Source organism: Helicoverpa armigera, chromosome 15, assembly GCF_030705265.1.
Source record: "Helicoverpa armigera isolate CAAS_96S chromosome 15, ASM3070526v1, whole genome shotgun sequence".
Classification (NCBI taxonomy): domain Eukaryota; kingdom Metazoa; phylum Arthropoda; class Insecta; order Lepidoptera; family Noctuidae; genus Helicoverpa; species Helicoverpa armigera.
Genome location: NC_087134.1, coordinates 11,210,341 through 11,230,214, shown reverse-complemented (window position 1 = coordinate 11,230,214; position 19,874 = coordinate 11,210,341). Strand labels below are relative to the sequence as shown.

Genomic DNA, 19,874 nt, shown 5'->3' with positions numbered 1-19,874 from the left:
TCCAATTGACTTACAATGTGCATTCTGCATTTCTGTTACACTCTATTGCATTGGTAATAAGGTCTTAATTTCTTTGCAGTTTAACTCAGTAAGTTGGTCGCGGGTTAATTGCAGTTGTAATAATGACTTTGTAATAAAGCTTGTGCATTGTTAGTGGTTGCCATGGCGACCTGATCTTTTAATTTCTAACTTTGACCCGTGAAGTTTATCGCTTCATGGTCTTCAAGTCAATGTTATCCTTGTTGGAAGTTTTCTATGTTAAAAACCGATGTCTGCGCAAATGCGTATGCACTATAATATGGCCCGTGTATAGTGTGTGTAGAAGCCGAAAATCGATCTTAGAGGCCTGCACTTGGAGAGGCCTATGTCCAGCAGTGGACTGCGATAGGTTGATGATGATGATGATGATAGTGTGTGTCTGGCTGATCTTTTATTTTGCGTACCACTAGTACTTAGTACATGCTTATGATAATAAAAATTCTTGAAGTTCAAAGTACAGATGCGTGAGTCTTGTTGACAAGTCATAAATTGTTTGTAAGTCTCACATTTTTTTATATTCTTTGGGCGACAATACTGACCATCAGCCTTAACTAGGCTGACACAAATATTGATTTCCGTTCTATTTTGTTTTTTTTGTATTTAGGGCCAAGGGTTTCTGTACATGAGTAAATATTTAAATGGCCTCCACTTATTTGTTTCGGATACTTCATTCTGTTGCATAAGACTAACGTGATATACCCTTGAAACCAGATTAAAAGGCGTAATGTCATATAATATGGAACTCATTAATCAATCACTTAGCTACTCTAATCGTTTACACATATATTCTCAACCCACGTTCCTAACCGACATTTATACCAAAAAATAAAACACTTTTAAAGCATAGCAGTCCCAAGTATTTACGTCTAAATATAAACGTTCAATTCTAAATGTACGTACAAACATACATTTTATTACATAAATAAATCAGTTAGTACATCACTAGTAACACGCCCACTTGCGCTTGCACATCTCTAAGCTTCGAGTATAAAAATAGAGCTAGAAGTTCTACTTGAATCTAAAGATAGTCAAATAAATTACGTTAATTAGTTGAAGCTGAAAACAGCTCCTTATTCTCATCATTATCGTCATCTCCTATTATATACCTACTTTAAAAAAATATATTTTATTCGCAACCTAATTTCATTGGACATCTTAACAAAATACTCCATTAACATTATTTTCAGTAGCCTCAAAATTTCTCCCCTTATAACTTTTATAGGGGCTTCCAAAGCCACACTGCCCATCAACCTAAAGCACAAGAAAAGCAGAACTCCATTCAAAATTTAGATTATGAGTAATACCTATTTATTATTTAAAGAACTCTACAACATATCTAAGTGAGCCTTCTAAACTTTTCTATCCAATACCACACAACTTAATCACTGCACTCGCCCACCGCTCGCGACTCCAACTTTATTTGTAAAGTGACATTTACATTAAACCCTACATCTAAGCACGTAAGTAAGTATTCAAGTAACACATCCTACTAATATTATAAACGCGAAAGTTTGTATGTATGGATGTATGGATGTTTGTTACTCTTTCACGCAAAAACTACTGAATGGATTTTAATGAAACTTTACAATAATATAGCTTATACATCAGAATAACACATAGGCTACAATTTGTAAACATATTGTTCGAAATACTAAACCTGCGCAGACGAAGTCGCGAGCACCAGCTAGTTAAACATATAAGTGATCTTCTAAGACCACTGTGTTCATTCTAATTGTTTTTTTTTCTTGTACAAACTCGTAGTGTGAACACGGCCTTGTTTGTAAATGTGTGAGACCACCCTTAAGGTGATTGTGTTTTGTTTCGAAGATGATTTTGCGTTTTTGTATTGTTGTATCATGTTCTTGAAATGTATAATCATGTTATGAACTTTATGTATCCTTTTATGTACTTTTGTTTGTATGCATGTCCTTTTTAAAAAAAATAAAATATTTAACCTACGAAAACGGTCTGCGTAAGTAACTATGTATATCTCTCTCTATGTCTGTCCAGGTTTCACGACAGAGCAAATAAACAGATTTAAATTTATTTAGGAAATACCTACCTACATAGTTCATATCCCGTGAAAGGATAGGCAACTTCTCATCCGGTTGTGCGGAAAATAAATCGATATCACGGGAGGAGCGTGGAAGCCCATACAAATGGTTTAGTTAAGAAAAACTCAACTTGAAGAATGTCAGTCATAATCAACTATTAAGAAAATAAATCTATCACCACCTTCTGATAAGGAGAGAAAATCACCTATCCACTACCAATAAAAAAACTATATAAATCACAGAAACCTAGTTATCATTTCTAAATGGTCATAACTACACCTTTTTCTCTAATGGTGAGTCCACATGATACAGACTTTTAAGTTTGTACAAATATCTGTACGAAGACTCATCATTGGCTCAGACTTTACATAGACTTTTGTATTGTGTGGAGCCACCATAAAGTCTGAGCCTGTATAATAAGTCTGCACAAACATCTTGTCATCATATTTTCACTCAGGCTACAGATTTTTACACAGACTTTAAGTTCGTACAGATATTTTTTACAAACTTTAAGTGAGGGACCTTTATTATACAGCCTTTTTTATGCACAGATAAAATTTTATAAGAGCCCCCGCAGACCACAGACTATTTATCGGCCGATAGTTTGGTCGGGCTCTCAGTAGGCAGATGTAAGCAAGTGCGCACACTATGACGCTTTGGTATCGGCCGATAAACAAGTTTGATGGGCTTCCCGATTCAATTCAAACTAAACTGTCGGCAAACTATCGGCTAACCGTATAATCAGTATTGGCTCCCTATCACACGCGCACACATGACGATTTTTTAAGTCTATGAGAAGTTGGTATCGTGTGGACCCAGCATAAGGCGTGGTCCCATCAATTTTTCAACAAGGTAGGGAACGGGTTGGTATTTTCTCACCTCATCCACTTATCATAGCCAAGTGAAAGGGTCCTTCGAAAGTTACTGGACAGCTAAAGGGCAGCCTGACAGGGCTGGCTATGTAATCAGTTGATAGATGAAGGGCTTTCCTTTTCTATGGTTTTATTGGAAAATTGTCGGGTGGTAACAATGGTAGGTTTTGAGTTAGACGTGAAGTGGGTTGTCTTGTTATGTGTGGTAAAAGTCATCAAAGTCAAGTCTCTGATTACACCGATACCACTTGGCTGCACAGTTCCTGACTTATTAAAATAAATACCTCTTTCTTGGTTAAAAGCCTGCTTAGTAATATCAGTTTATATTTAATTAGGTGTCAGTCAAACTGTCGTGACATTAGAGTTACACGAAGTTAACGAATTTGTAAATCGATTCACAAACTAAGTACAATTATTTTGAACCTGAGAAGTTAAAAATGTTCATTAATAATCTCATATTTTTTGCAAAAAAAAACCTTGAAATCCATCAATGGGCAATGTTACCTACATGAGTTTTATATAAAAAACTTATAGGTATTAAAGAACAATTTCCAGTCACGTGCAATAGGAGTCACGCGAGCTATAAATAATACATTTCGATATTATCCGGAAACAAAATACACGTTATATATTTTTTGTATTGCATTGCGCTGTAAAAGCTGTGTAAGTACCGGAAAAATGACATTTCTATAACTTTATTGGGAATGAAACTTTTTAGGGGAATAACTATGGCATTTGTTTCTTAGGAAAAATAGAGCCTTAATTTCACTGCAACTTCTTATAATGACTGACCAACAAATGACTTTACCGCCCTGAAGTTGGCTTAGTGACTTCACGATAGTCAAAATATACGAACAAGGTTAAATTTCTGCTTTCAGAGGTTCATAGTTCAAGTATCAATAAGCACCTACTGCAGTTGGTAACATTGCCCAGACATCAATCTAATACCAAAATGTGCCCCTTCTGAAAGGGTTTAACCCACTTAGAAAAACAGTTCACAATGAACCACCATTTAACATTTTCATAAATCAATTTCAATCAAGAAAATTAGAACGAACACTATTTTACCCGTTAAAATATAGCCTGATAATTTACAAACAGACAGATTGAATAGCTGGCCAATTTGTTACAGAGATTGATAGACTGTGACAAGCAATGTACAAGTTTTTATAGTTAAAGTACACGATTTTAATTTAAACGTAACGGTCGAGTTTGACTCCCACTGCGCGTACGCAGGTGGTTGGTAAAAATGGCGCGTTTTGTGTAGGTTGTCTTGATTTTTTACAGCTTGATATCAAAACTTTTTGTGGTGATAGATTTTATTTGTTGATAGATGTTACTAGGTTTTAATTGGTATAAAATATTTTAGGTGCGTACCCAATTAAATATCTGATAATTATTATCTTTACCAGCTTCCTTCAAAGACTGCCAGAAGTAAGGCCTACTTACTTATTACTTATTCGTAACGTAACTACATTCTATGGATGTAGTTCGCTTTTACGAATAAGTGATAGATTTCCTGAAAAAATGCGCTTTCAATCACTAAAAGAATCTTTCAAGTCAGACCAGTAGTTACTAAATCAATAATCACAATTACGACTTATCTTAAAGCTACACAGTTTTATAAAAGGTGTTGTAAAATCTCTTCAATTTTACTTCCGCTGAATCGTATAATTAGCAAAAAAACCACATTATTCTTGTCCCATTGAAAAGTTTTTATTTATATTTGTGCTGTCGGTGCACAATCAAGCCGGCCCCACAATGGGCCGCTACAGTTATTCATGGTTTATTCAACGCATCCAGTCAGTGAACACCCTGTAAAGACATCAAACAGAAGGTCTAGTTCGGAGTATCTTGAAAATCTTATAGATGATTATGTAGTTTATGTAAAAAGTTAATAATTCATTTGATTGAACTTGATAAGTTGTCTTTAGTTTTTAGATTTATTCCATGGTTATTATCTCCTATTTGTATGGCACGGCCGCATACTGAAAAGGCACTCGATTTTAAGTGGTGTTCATTACTAAGAAATAAAGATTTTTGGAAACAAACGTTAAAGTATTTCAAACAAGACAACTGGTTTTAAGGTCTGTTAGCATTATACAATTCTTATATAATATTAATATATAATATTTCACAGTAAATAAAACCTTTACTGTCACTAGTTAATTTTCATCCTTCATATAAAATTCCATACCAACAACCTTTAGGTCAAGAGTCAAGTATATTTACCTATTTATTCATAAACATAACTGCACAAACAAATTCCTTATTTGCCTTCAAACGTTTAATTTTCAAAACCAGTTTTAATGAAAATATACTATACAAAGTACTAACATTTTGCACTTTATGAACAACTTGTATGCATAAATGCTACTGAGTATATACTAGGTTATTACTTAACAATTAGCAATGATTAGCGTGAAGTTCGCGCTAATTTATACTAATTATTGTGCCTTTGCGTACTAGTATTTATGATACATTTATGAATTCGTGAATGATAATTTTGTTGTTAAGAAAACAAAAAAAAAATACTGCCCCAAGTTTGTTAGCCTTAGTTTTGTAGGATTCCTGAAAAAATAGAAAGCATGTTCGTTATATCACAATAGGTTTTTTGTTCAATTTTCACTTCAATCTTCATATATATTTCCATTGGACATATTCTTACCAAATTAATTGTTTTTTTTATAAATGAACCCACTAAAATATTAATCAAAACATAAAATAGTACTTCTGCATCACTCCTGTCATACAAACCATAACCATAACACAGTATTTTCCTATACAAACAAACAGTCTATCAAACAAATAATCATAACATTTGATTTGACAGCTAACAAAATACCCCTGACGGTTCTGATAAACACACAAACATTTTGAGACGATCTTCAAGACATCTCCTCTCATTAGGACTCTACTTGAACCGTGACATTTGAATAGATTTAGGATTAAACTATACTAAACTTTGTTTAGCAGAATAATATTGATTTAGAAGTTGAGTTTTATTCTCCAAGTCAAAATGAAGTTTAAAATAGGACTAGGTACTATTTAATTGAGACTCGAATTTGATTTGAAAATTTTTATTGATCGATGGTACTGTAACTTTTAACCCTTTTTCCCTAAAAATTATACCTAAGAAGTAATATTCCTTCACAAATTCTGAAGCGAAATTAAAACGTCAAAAAACATTATGCGTAACAGGCTATGATTAGTTTCAGTACCTACAGCGAAGTCGGCCCTTTACCTGTTTCGATTTCAGTTTACGAAGATAATTATTTTTGATACGTGCCAGTTTATACGTAATCGATCTTAACCATGTAAATGTGAGGTGTTAATCTATGACGAATCAATCAGTATCAAATTGACTGTTAAGACGTGTGTGGGAATATATAAAGGGTAATTGTATTGATTTGATATTTCTCTAGCACTGGTAAATTACTCGCAGTTGGTTACTACGTCATATGGAAGACCACTTTGGTCCACGTAGAGGTTGCCATGGTAACAAGCTAAAGTTACCGTACTGAGGGTTTCTGTTAGGTACTTATCTATCCATTTATAGCATAGTATAGCAACTAATAAATCCACCGATAATCGATTCAATTGTTTGGAGATAAAACTGTGACAAATTAACTTATTTTGCCTTTGCCAATATAGTATTTAATTTATGTTAAACCATCACTTAATGACAATTTATTTTATTGCATTCACACATGTCGTATACGTACAGTAACAACATTAACATGTTACTAAGTAGATAAACATTAGTAATTCAGTGGAAATAAACATTTAGTTTCCACGTGTACTCAAGATAATACTATTTAGTTTAGCTTTACTGGATTTATTCTTAGCTTTGTGAATAACTTAGTTGAATTATAATTGCAGTAGAGCGCCGTTTAATGAGGATTTATGGGATTTATGGGCGAATATAATATTTTAGAACTGAAATACTAGTGAACTTTTCTTATAGGACCTCGATGGAAAGAATGGATGTTGTAAGGGTCATTTGTAAAGGTCTTGTGTAGTCGCTACTTTAGCTATTTGATTGTTAGCATTTGATACAAGGCATGTTAATGAAAATATGCAGGGATGTCATGATGGATGTAGAACTATTTACCTACTAACACTTAAATTTTCTGCAACCTGTAAATACACAAAATAATCAAACAAAACCCTTTCAAAAGGACCCATTGCCCTCTTTAAGCATTGTTACATAAAACTAGGTAAGCGCATGACCCGCTATAACTTGAAATTGAACTTGCCCTGTGAGCAGTCACGCTGGAGACATAAACTAGTTTAACCCAAAATCTAGGCCAATCGACTTCCTTCAATACCCTGATAACATTCTTTAACCGTAATACTGGATTTTCATGAAAAATCTTACTCAAAAAGGATACGTATAAAAAGTCCCCCAAGTCTTTTCTCAAGTTCTGGTATCTTACCGCAAGCATCTATTTCATTTACTTACATTTACCTTTTTTTTGTAAACTAAATCTGTATTAACATTAAGATACAAATTATTCTTTTCCCAATATGCTCAAAAACTGCTCTTCGGATTTTCGATCAGATTGCATCCATCGATGGATTAATTCTTGAGAAAGATTTAGGCATATAATTTATGTCCGTGAAAACAGAAACGAATCGAAAGTCTTACTTAATCCAGTCCAGTTCACAATGACTAATATACCAAGATATTTAAGCGTTACAAAAATTAAGTAAGCATTAAGTAATGATAAGTGAGTAAGTGTAAGTTACTTCATATCCCAACGGTAAAGGATACAGTCACAAAGGAAGTTTGCGTCATGGTAGGCAGAAGCTAATTTTTATGCCAAGCGGATACCTCCCGAGGGTTTTATGAAGAGAATTTATTCAGTAAAGTGAATTAATTATTTGATTGTTTTGAAGCTTTTGAAATAAGTTGACGATGGTCTAAATGGACAATAATAATACTCCTAGCAATAAGACCGCTCATTATGTCACCTACCTAACTTAGTTAGATTTAAGAACAAAAATATAAGAATTGGTGTAGGACCTAATAAAGTATCTATCTATCAAATAATTAAACTGAATAGACAGCTGCGTTGCTGCTGAGTTTGCTCTTCACCGCTTCTTCTTCCCAGCTATAACACAAGAAGAGAAGGAACTGTTAAAGGTTGAGAGGTTTTGCGAAACTGTCCCTTCGTAATTTTGACATGCAAAAGTGATAAAAAGCCTACTTTCATAATCGTTTTTGACTTTGACTTCGAACGAAGGAAACACAAACAATGTAGGCGGCTATGGGTGCCTATACATACGTTGGAACGCCTAATCTGTATAACTACGCTAATGAGAAAGATTTTCTCTTTAAACTTTACTATCGATTGCCAATTGTTTAGATGCAGGTGTAACTACGACCACGTACGGTTACAGCTATAATATATCTGCCAAGAAGATGTTAGCCTCCTTGGCAACTTATGTACCATACTAAGCAAATTCTTGCATATTCTTTGGCAAAGAATCTAATGCATTCCATTTGTAAGATATTGCACTCAAGGATAATCAAGCTTGCTAAAATAATCTGCTGCTTGATACTTCAAACTTCTAATAAGCAGCTATTTTTTCGCCAACAAAATATCTCAGTTTTTACTTACTAGCTTTTGTCCACGGTTTGTTGGTGTCGCGTCTTTCGAGGTTGTATCTACCACGATAAAATGGTCCCTCAAACTTGAAGCGAATTTTATAATCAGACCAGTAGGTCCAAAGATTAGAGCGTTCAGCCAAGCAAAATTAATATTTAAGCATTTTAATATTTCACTAATAAACCCTACAACTTAAAGGTCAATAACCGGCACACTTAGTTCCTTAACTACTTACTACATAACATTCTTGCTGAGCTTAAAATAGCATCCCTTTATAGGTCTCAGGAAATGCCAAATTAGTGGTTGTAATTTATAGCTTGATAGCCGACGCAGGCGCCTGTCGAGATACCGACTTAGTTAATGATGATGGGCAGATGTCTTGTCAAGGTCGGTGCAAGGCAATTAAGAGGGGTTAGGATTACAATAGATTGGATGTATGATAGAATATGTCTTGTGGTGGTAGTGACTAGGGTTTCATCTTATTAGAGTTAATAAGAAAAAAATAAAACTAAAGAACGAATAGATTTTTTAACCCCCGACGCAAAAACGACGGGGTGTTATAAGTTTGACGTGTCTGTGTGTGTGTGTGTGTGTGTGTGTGTGTGTGTGTGTGTGTGTGTGTATGTGGCATCGTAGCTCCCAAACGGATGATCCGATTGTAATGCGGTTTTTTTTGTTTAAAAGGTATGTCAGTCGGGAGTGTTCTTAGCTATGTTTGGTGGAAATCGGTTCAGGTCTTCAAGGTCATCAGCTCGTTTGCTAGATGTGATAGGAATGTTACACGCTCAGTTTACTTGCAAGTATATGTGGGATCTGAAATTTGAAACACTAATGTCTTTTGGAACCACTGAGCTGGTCTGCTGTTAGGGCACGAAGGTAGGAGACGTAACCCTGAACTGCCTTTTAGTAAACCCATCGAGTTTGGGCTCGTTGAATTTGTCTTGACGAGTCCTCTTCATGTTCCTGATTGACGAGAACCTGATGCTGGAAATGGGATGTGGCGGGTGAAACCCTGGAATGCCGGAATGAAACGGATAAACCGATTTATATTTTTGCTGAAAATCTAGAATGTCCAAAGGTTAATCTTTATTGTTTCTCAATCTGTGCAATTCTCCCAGAGCCAGTTTGTCATGAGGATGTTAAACAGCTTCCTTTGGCTAAGATCGCATATAGCGACCCCATCTTAAGATAAAATAAATTAAATGAAAGAAGGAAAAATTAAGGAGCTCCTTTAAAAAGCATGAAATAAAATTAAATTATAAATTTAAAACCCCGACCAAAAAAGTACGCAATAATTATGACAAAAGGTTAAAACGCTAAACCCTATAAAAAGCAAAAAATAACTTTTAACACTACGTAAACTAAATTTTGACGTGTCGGGGGACCGCTTTTTACCTTCATAAATACTTACAAAAATCAAATGATACCTACCTAATTACAACATTCGCTTAAAAAAAACACATATCTAAAGTAATGAATTAGAGCGGTCCCCCTACACGACAAAATTTAGTTTACGTAGTGTTAAAAGTTATTTTTTGCTTTTTATAGGGTTTAGCGTTTTTAACCTTTTGTCATAATTATTGCGTACTTTTTTTGGGTCGGGGGTTTTTTTAAATTTATAATTTATCAGTTCACCGTACAAAGGTATAGACTGTTTTTCTTCTGTGAGATACTGTGAGATGAATCAAAGTGACGTACACCGCAGACTAAATTATCGCCCAACTAAAAGTTGGCAGTGGCTCTTAAAGTTCATAGTTTACACCATATTTTTTGAAGCACCTCGCATTTCACTCCTTTTACCTTCACACTCGTTCTACATGTCTTGTGCCAATAGAATCATAAACGTTTAGTAATAGATGGCTTTATATTGCCCATACAAAAGTGGTTTCCACGCATTAAAACTTCAAAGTGACTCCACATCTCAGTGGCGCCTGCAACAAAATTACAAAACAAATAGTCATTGTACAGTTAATTATAGAAGTTCCAGTAAAAATAAAATCTAAGGGCTTGAAGATACCTAGAAAAAAAAACACATAGGACACACATATTTAATTGATGTTTAACTTCTTAATCAAGCAAGCCAAGCAGACTAAGAACTTTTCAAATAACAATAATTATTATCAATAGCTGAAATGTCTCTCTCTAAACTTGGGCAATTAAAAATCCATAATGCTGTTATATCTAGGTACATATCAACGTTTGAAGAATGAATCACATCATTGGTAAGCTTCAGCTATTCCCGAAATTAAGGCCGAAGTTTTAGGTGTTGTTAAAACTAGATCTTCTGCCAATCTCATTTCCATTAACCTCACTTACTACCACTCAATGCCACAGTTTAGTAAACTACAGTAGCTGGTTATAAAACAATTTGTGTAAATAGTCACGTGTGTCGCATAGCCAATGGGGTGCCCAGTTTGAATGCAAAGTGCAATAAATGAAGAATTCAGGCCGTCTCTTCAGGTACTCCTAATTGTGGCAACGTGAGGACGTTTAAGTAATGTTGGCACATAGAATCTCTGTTTATGGTGTTGGAGAAATGCCATAATAGTTTGGGTGAAGTTTCGCTTTTCTAGGAATTATAGTTTGAAGGTAAGCCTTTCTAGGAAAATGTATTTTGAAGTTTTTACTGCTTGACTGCGGAACATCTGTAGTTACCATTAGTTCTGTGTCTCTTTTCGAATAAGTATCAACCGAACTGTGAATTAAAAAGGAAGTTCACCGCTGCATGTTTGTCTGTTAGGGATAAACTAAACAAAATAATGCATGGATTCTAGTTTCATTTGGGAGTAGGTGGAGTGATTTAAGAGGGAGATTGAGGGTATTCCCTTAAGTTTCGACTTGCAGATTCCAAACAGCTTATCACCCATTCTGCAACTGAACTAAAACAAGAGGTATTACCATACGTTATTCAATTATGTGACAAGGAAACCTTGCTTGTGCGAGCTCACTGAACTGCAGAGCTTAAGGGGCTTAGTGACAGTGGTATGTTAACGTCTACTTAGCCCCCTTTGCCAATTGCAGGGGCTGTGTAAGTCTTCTTGAGGTGTTGTTCTGTAATTTAATATTTTTTGGATATTATTTTGAGGCGGTTTTGTTTATTCATAAAGTGTGATAGATATCGAAAATGACTGTCATATTTTTGAAACTGAATAGTTCATTATTGCATGAACGATAGATAATTTTAAGTTAGAGATGCTTCCCGAAATGAAAATGGTTTCAGAGAATCTCGTGTTCAAAATGTTTTAACGGGTAAACTGAAACGTGAAATGGCTAGTGGTCAACAAACTTAGGTGAAAGTTCAAGAATTCCAAATATGAAGATGCAAAAATAAATATAATAGAAAATAGGAAACAAAGGCTATAATTAAATAGCAAATTCAATAAAATACCGCAAGCTTCATACATACAAACAAGCGTCCATCACAATTCAATACCCCCATCATAAACCACGAATAAACTCCATAAAACCCAAGTACATTCGCGCACGTAACTGTCCAATAACATTATAATAACGGTCATTACAACTTCAAAGTGTTTGTTATCGTTTATTCACGAGTACATAAATAACAAAGGTCGAAGGTGATCGAGACTTCGCTCCGTAGTACTACCGCACTTGCGAGCTCAGTTTATATTTATTTCGTTTAAACGTTTTGTGCTCGAGTGTACTTTTTTATAGCTGTGAACGGACTTGAACTTAAGTGACGTAAGTTATGTAATTTATGTAGACCGGTTAAGTTTTCATAATGTGTTTTTATCTAAGTTTAATTGTACCGTTGCATTATATTTTTGGACAATGAGTGGGAGTCTAGACCTCTGTCTACGGTTGCCGAGTAATTAACAGCTTTAACTGATTTTGATTGGTTAAGTGTCATCACCATCAGCCACGTAATTGTCCTACTGCACTATTGCCTTCTTTACAGAGAAGGGTTGAACATGAATCACCATGCTTGCTCAAGGCTTATAAGCATACGAGATAAGGAGTTTAGGAACCTCAAGAGCCTGTTAACGTTAAACTGCAAGTCTTCTATCAGTATATGGCACCTCTTCCCACTACTTCAGCTTTGTTTACTTTACTGTTTTAGCTATGTCAACTTCCTGGGGGTTTTTCCTCTCCTCCTTCAGAGTCAGGATCTCTATCCTGACTCTACGACCGCGTTTGCCACAAAATCTAGCACAAACTCCATAGCATACCTTCATGGAACACCTACCATCACCCGTTACAATGCCATGCTTACTTACATATATTATATCATGGCTATTCAAACGTCAATCTAGTATACTCTGTATTCTATCACTATGTGTAACCTAGATCGTAAGCGCCATGGCATTTTGTATGTCATTAATGCACTCAAAAGGTTGACTGTTCGGTTGGTCTTACTGGTGCTGTGTTTGAACATCTTGATTTATTTTGGATCTAGGTGCTTCTAATTGTCTATTGGTGTCAAAACACTTGGAACTCAATCTGGAATATTATAAAATAGCATTGAATGGTCTCCCTTAAAACTACAGGGAACATTTCAATGTGCTTGGTCTAACAAATCTTCAGATCTGCCATACCACTGTAGATTTTACCTTCATAAAATTTCGTCTTTAACTAGTTCAGCGTTAAACCTCCGTTGGAGTTATACCAAGCTATACCAATTTCTAATAAATATCAGTGCTTTTATTGTGACACGATAAGAAAATGTCGCGACAACCTGACACTAGATATCTATTGAAATGTGAAAGCAAAGACATTTCTGTCTAGATTTGTCGTCTAAACTTAGCTTAACTACCAACAGACAGACAGACACTTTCGCATTTATAAATATAATACTAGGAGTTTCCTGAAAATCGTATTTTGTCAAAGAAAATTTACGTAACATGATATTATGAGAAACTGGAGAAACTCTCTATTGTTGTGGAGAAATTGCAATAAATGTGGGCATGGTAGATAATTGTATAATCTATATTCAGAAGGCTCACTTCGAATGAGCGAAGAAAATGCACCTGTGATAATAACATGACTATTGAGAAAACTGTAACCATATATAATTTTAAGCTATTAGTTAAGTAGGTGATAGGATGAAAGTTCTTAGATAACACAGCATTTGTTAGACATTTTTTAATTTGCTTGTACACCAAAGGCGCCGAAACTACTGAAGCGATTTGAAAAGTTATTTCACTGTTGGAAAGCTACACCTACTCTTCTCGAGTAACATAGGCTACATTTTATCATGGGACATGGATGAAACTGCGGGAAATCCGAGAGTGTAACCAAAGAACTTTGTACTTCCTACCAAGGTTAATTGAAATTAAAAGAATAAGATACATAATAAGGCAAGGTACCCAAAGGCTACAGTAAGTGTAAACGTTTTTCATCCTTATTTTCACATTCAATCCTGTATTTAAACTTCTGAAAACCATGCTATACACGGCAGCTTTCAATCGTTTTTTATGGTGTATTAGGGCATTCGGCACGTGCAAGATCACGGCTGACCATTATAGCATGGATTTGCACTTTCCAATCATAATATCTGCTCCGTATTGAATGTACTAGCTCTGGTAGTGGGTACTAAATTTTTATGGTATTACGCCGTGTCAGATTACTACGTCTGGTTTGGGTTTGCTTGATCTGTTGTTATTTGTATTAGGTTTGCAAGGATTAACAATTTTTGCTTTATTTGTAGTTTCTAAGGTATTGGTTTCTTATTGTATCGAACGGCCAGTCTTACCTTGGTTTATTAACTCTCTTTTATCATTAGGTATAAATGATATTATTTTACTTAGTGACCTACTGAGCACTGAGCACCTTTACTTGTTTTCTTTACATAGTTTCAATTGAGTCGCTTTACAAATTTTATTCAGCACTTTTGTGAATTTCTAAATAACTCTTCTATGTTTCTTGAAGATGTCTGTCCAAATCAAAACTGTTCCAATATCTTCAAAAATATCGTCCTCTTTCCTATAAGTTGGACTTCAATGGACGCCATAAATTCGACATGACATAACCGTTTCCTTTTCCATAAAAAACATGCCATTACTAACTAAATTCTTTCAAAAGACTTCGGTCTGATCTTTGATCAATACATCGGATATCATTCATGTAAACATTTGAACGAAGATCTGAGAATTCATATTTTAAAGCATAAGTTTTAGACGTGATATGCTTGAATGCTATTTTATGCTTGAAACATTTTATTTTGACTATTTGTACAATATTGAGAGCCCTTGGCTCCCTGTTAACTAAACTTGTGTTATTCCTAGTTACTGTAGCTTAGCAAATCTTCCATGTTACATAAATAAATAAACAAAATACAGCACTTAAATAAATAATATGCCACATAGATCCACATAGATAGGCACTTCTCTAGCACACTACACTAGTTTTATCCCGCATTTCAAAATCTATGACCATCTGTATTATCGAATAAATAAAAACTTAAACGCTGTTTAATTTAGCTTAAAATAACTACATATGTAGGTACCTATTAACCGTTAAACAAATCGTCACAAAAACTGCGCAGGATTACATTAACATTGAATGGAAAGAACTTATCTCTAACGGTCCATTAGCACTTATCTATTCATCATAATGCTTCTGTGTTACAATAACATTACTTAGTTGTTTAACCGTGTTATAATATACTAGATTTACTCGTGGTTTTGCCTATGTAAATACTTAATAGTAGGTATGTGGCAGGTAATTTTTTTGTTCTTAAATAATCTCTAAGAAATCTTGTGCTGGCTTTTAATTTAGTTCTTGAGCTATGCAGTAGTAGGTATATTAGTATTTTTGAGTATTTGTAAGTTAAGCTTAACTACTTACCTGTAACGTTAATGACTTCAGCTAATAATCCTACTGATCTACCTATTATAAACGTCGATACAAAACGAATTCTAACAAAATCTTTAATTCATGGATCCATCCAGGTCAATCAAAATATATTCACATTTCCCGCCAACATTTGCGTAGGCCCTGCAGTAATCCTTGAAAACGCGAATTAGAAATAAGTGGGTCTAAAGTTACATAGGTGCCTAACTTAGATCACATAAAGTATGAACCGCTGTGGCCACAAATCTTTATGCGGAAATCTGCAAAATGCAATAGTTATAAACGCATGATTCAAAGAGTGTGCTAAGTATGCATATATATTGACGGAGAGGTAGACGTAGACAAAAAATGGATTGATAGCCTGAAAGAGAATAAGAGTAAGAAGGGAGTGGACTTGAAGTTCGTTATTGTTGCGACCTCAAGTAACTTGGGAACAGGGCTGGAAGAAGAAGGAAAATAAATAGTGATAGTTCACTCATGCGTTTTCGATCATATCCTTCACACACGCTACTAAATTGACAAAAAAAGCATCAACTTGACGGACATAATCTGCAAACAAGATTGAGTGGTACTCTTGCATCGGCAGATTGGAATTCATGACAGTGCCGTAAATATCTTAATAATCTCTTATTCAGCCACAAAATAAAGTGCTTGCGGCAGTAAACAACCGCGATCACTGCCACAATAATCTGACCAAGATGCTCTGTGGCTAATGATGATGCCGTCTCCAGTAGGTTCAATTATCCGCGGTGCAAAACGTCAAATGCTACATTACCATAGGAATGTAGAACCGTATGGCGCCAACGTTGGATAACCCTACGCCAATGTTTGAATACTCATGCCAGGATTTTTAGACTGAATGATTAACATAGGAAAGTATGTAAATTCGTTGTGTGTCTATTGGGTTTTAAGTGGAGTTTCTGTTTTGTACTACGGCTAGAATTATACATGATCTTTGTAGTATTCTAGACGTCAGCTGTCAAAGATAACACTAATGATGGTTGGGTGAGGTAGGAATTTCAATAGTTTTAAATGAAAGTGTTATTGTTTAAAATCAAGTTTTAATCATATTTTAACTATTTTATGGTCGGCTTCCAGTCTTACTGGATGCAACTGGGTTCTACATGGAGAAACTGCCTATTTGACCTCCACCACCCAGTTACCCAGGTAACCCGATACCCCTTATTAAGAATAGTTGTCAAACTTTCTGGCTTCTTACTACCCGTAACGACTTTCAAAGATGTTCAAATATCAGCCTGTACCCACCAGTTTATCGTGCCTTCCGAAACACCTTAAAATATGCATCGACATAATTTTTCTTAAAGTAGGTACCTACTCTATTAGAATGGTATTATAACAATGAATAATGTTTGTATTGACCATAAATTAATTGTTAGATATTGCTAACAGTAATTGTTCCATAATGAAGTATGCAAGCAATAATTATTTCTCGAGCGATTTAATTATTTATAATTAATATGCGTTTGCTAATGCGCAATTTGTTCCTCCAGCATACCGTGACTAAGTTATTTCTGGAAAAGAAAATACCATTAATAATACTTTCAAAGATAAATAGCAATTATCTACATATACATTTTATCAAATAGCTCATGCAAAAAAAACTGCACTAATACTTTACATAAAAAAAAGTATAACGACAACAGCAGTAATATGAAATGTCAAAATTTTAAAATACTTTTCTAAATCGAAAATCATAGGTTCTTGACTGATCCAAAAATACGTAAGTCTTTTAACAAAAAAATCTATTACCTACTTACTTAACTTTATAATAAAAAAAAATCACGACTATTTCTTCTAATATATGTACTTATAACCCTAATGTGTTGTCCCATAAGTCACTCACGCGCATTCTATACCCATCCTATAATTACGTCGCCATCTTGGATCCAACGTCGCCCAACGTTGGCTCCAACTGACAGCTACACGAGTTACAACTAGTATTAATATTAAAGACTTGTACGTAAACATTGGCTCGTTATCAACGGGAAAATTGGCGAAAAATTACCTTTTGAATTTTAATTTTGTAAGCTTATAATGGAATATTATGGAATATCTTTATTATATTAAACATAGAACTAGAAACACTTGTTATTATTTTTTACGTCTGTCTACGCCAAAGGCATAAAGAAAAGAGTACATAGGTACACACTTAAAATACGGGTTTCCTTTATCAATCATTTTTTCCTCAAACAATAACATAATAAACCAAACAACATGATTAAGACATGACAAAGTAATTGAAAAATAATTGCCTTTTAATTCATATTTTACGACACCAATCATTTGTACATACAAAAGATCGTAATTAAACTTAGAATTTATTCCCATCGGCAAATTCAAAGCGAAATCAATAAACTATAAAACAAAACCAACAGGCTGTGAAGTAATTAGTTTGCACAATTCACATAAACCAGTACAAAACAGTTAGAATATTTTTATTATTCATCTAACATAATTAAGCTGCGCTCGCGCCGCTCAAAGTCAATGACAGTTTGACGGCGCGCCAAATATGGCGTGACAGCTACTGTCAGCCGATCCCGGGCATAGGGCTGTCAAAATTCGAAATAATACTTTTTTGACAGTAACAAGATGGATGACACGAAAATAAAATTCATGTATTATTGATGGGATTTTTGTGTTACTTTTGACAAATAAACAAAGATTGAGTGAATGTATTTTTGAGTAAAAAAATAAAAGAATACTGAAAAGTTTATTACTATTCCGGAGCTTATGGTGTAGCCATTCAGAAAAGTAATTAAAAATGTAATTTACAAATGCTTGCTTCACACTCTGTAGGTAATATATTTTGTCTAAAATAACAAAAAAATAATCAATCAGCCTAACATCATGAATTTTACATACAGTTAAAACCTATTTAGTAATCTGTGCTAAAACTTAGGTATTAGGTTAGGCCAACCCTACCGTTAGGCCCATACCAGTCTATGAATCGCAATCTTTAGATACACCTGCCGATTGTTATTCCGCATCACCTCAACACTATGGACTTGGAATAAATATTTTTAATGGACATTATAACAATAGGCCAGTCATTAAACTAATCTTTACCTCCGTTATAATCGGTCTTGTTAACCAATGGTTAGGATTCGGAGCACGTTAACGTTTAGCCGTTAATCACGGTTTGACATATCACGGCGGCTTCCTATATGGTGTAGGCAGCGCTAGTGAGCTTTTGTGGTATGTCTAATATCTATTTTTGTACCTGTAGGAAAAAGGATAGTGAATTTAAGGATCATACAATACAGAAGGTAAATGAGATGACATTGGCAATGTTTTTTCGTCAAACTTTGAATGCAACTTTCTGAGACATAAACGTGTCTAGATTTTGTCATGGTTCTGTCTTATAAGTTCATACCTAAGTCATATACTTTGGACGTTGTGGTGTACTGTACCTATCTTTATATCCTTAGGTCCCAAGTAAGCGACCTAAGAAAAGAACTTACGCAATCATAGTGCAGTGCGTCATCCTAACAAAAAAGCTATCCAATATGACAAACTTAGTACAGAAATAGATCGACAGCCATAAATGAAGGCTGGCTTTACCATATTCGTTTAAACAATCACTTTAATCCGTTGATTACGATTAGCGTTGACAAGAGACAGAAATGTAAGCAGGTTTATTGACACCGGCCTAAGGGTGTGTTTTGATAGCCAGCTGTCCACTGCAACTGGCGACCGCACTTGCAGCGACTGCATGAAATCGGCGACTGCACATGTTGCTGCCGCTTCGGTCCAATGCGGTTTCATGTACCTTATTACATACAAACTAGTAGTTCAGCTGTGGCCGACTAAGTGCAGTCGAGGCGTGTGCAGTTGGCAGCTAGCATTCAAAACGTACCTTTACTCAGTGTTGTGATCTAACTTGATTTATTTAGCTTGAAGTGATTTGTGGTCTTTATTATTAACACTTACCGTTGTAAAGTAGCATTCAACTTGTAACAGATGTAGTACCAATATTTATTACTTTAAATGCAGATTAAAATCTGTAGCTCTATTTCTAGAACACGCTTTTATTTAGACTAGGACATAAATAATGCAATTTAAGTTTCCTTGTTAATTTATAGTCAAGGATTGTAAATGTTGTTCAGCAGGTAAGCGTCAAAACTATAGGAATCTATTAAAATACCAAAACGGTTTTAATAGCCAATGAAAGTTTACGTTCAAAGGTAAAACTGTTGCTTAACTGCAATTTGAGAACATACCAACATATTTATTTTAAGACACGTTCTAACTTTTAAACTGTCGCCGTAAACATTTGAAGAGTTAATCTGGGTTTACGATAGACTGAAACGAATTCGTTCGTTATAGTACAACCCACCCATTGTTGCAAGCACTGAATATTAGTAAAAGCTACTTTTTATTAGCTAAATGGTGAGAACTAACTGTGTTTTAGACGCATTCTGAGTGTTATCGTTTACTTCCTAGTAACGTGTAAAACTATT

The 19,874-nt window shown here is 34.7% G+C and overlaps 1 protein-coding gene across 2 annotated transcripts in view; it reads left to right on the top strand.

The window, feature by feature from the left end:
- The window catches only part of LOC135117853 (phospholipid phosphatase 3-like), a 96,593-nt gene that overhangs the window by 32,270 nt on the left and 44,449 nt on the right, over nt 1–19,874 (top strand). The window lies entirely within an intron of this gene.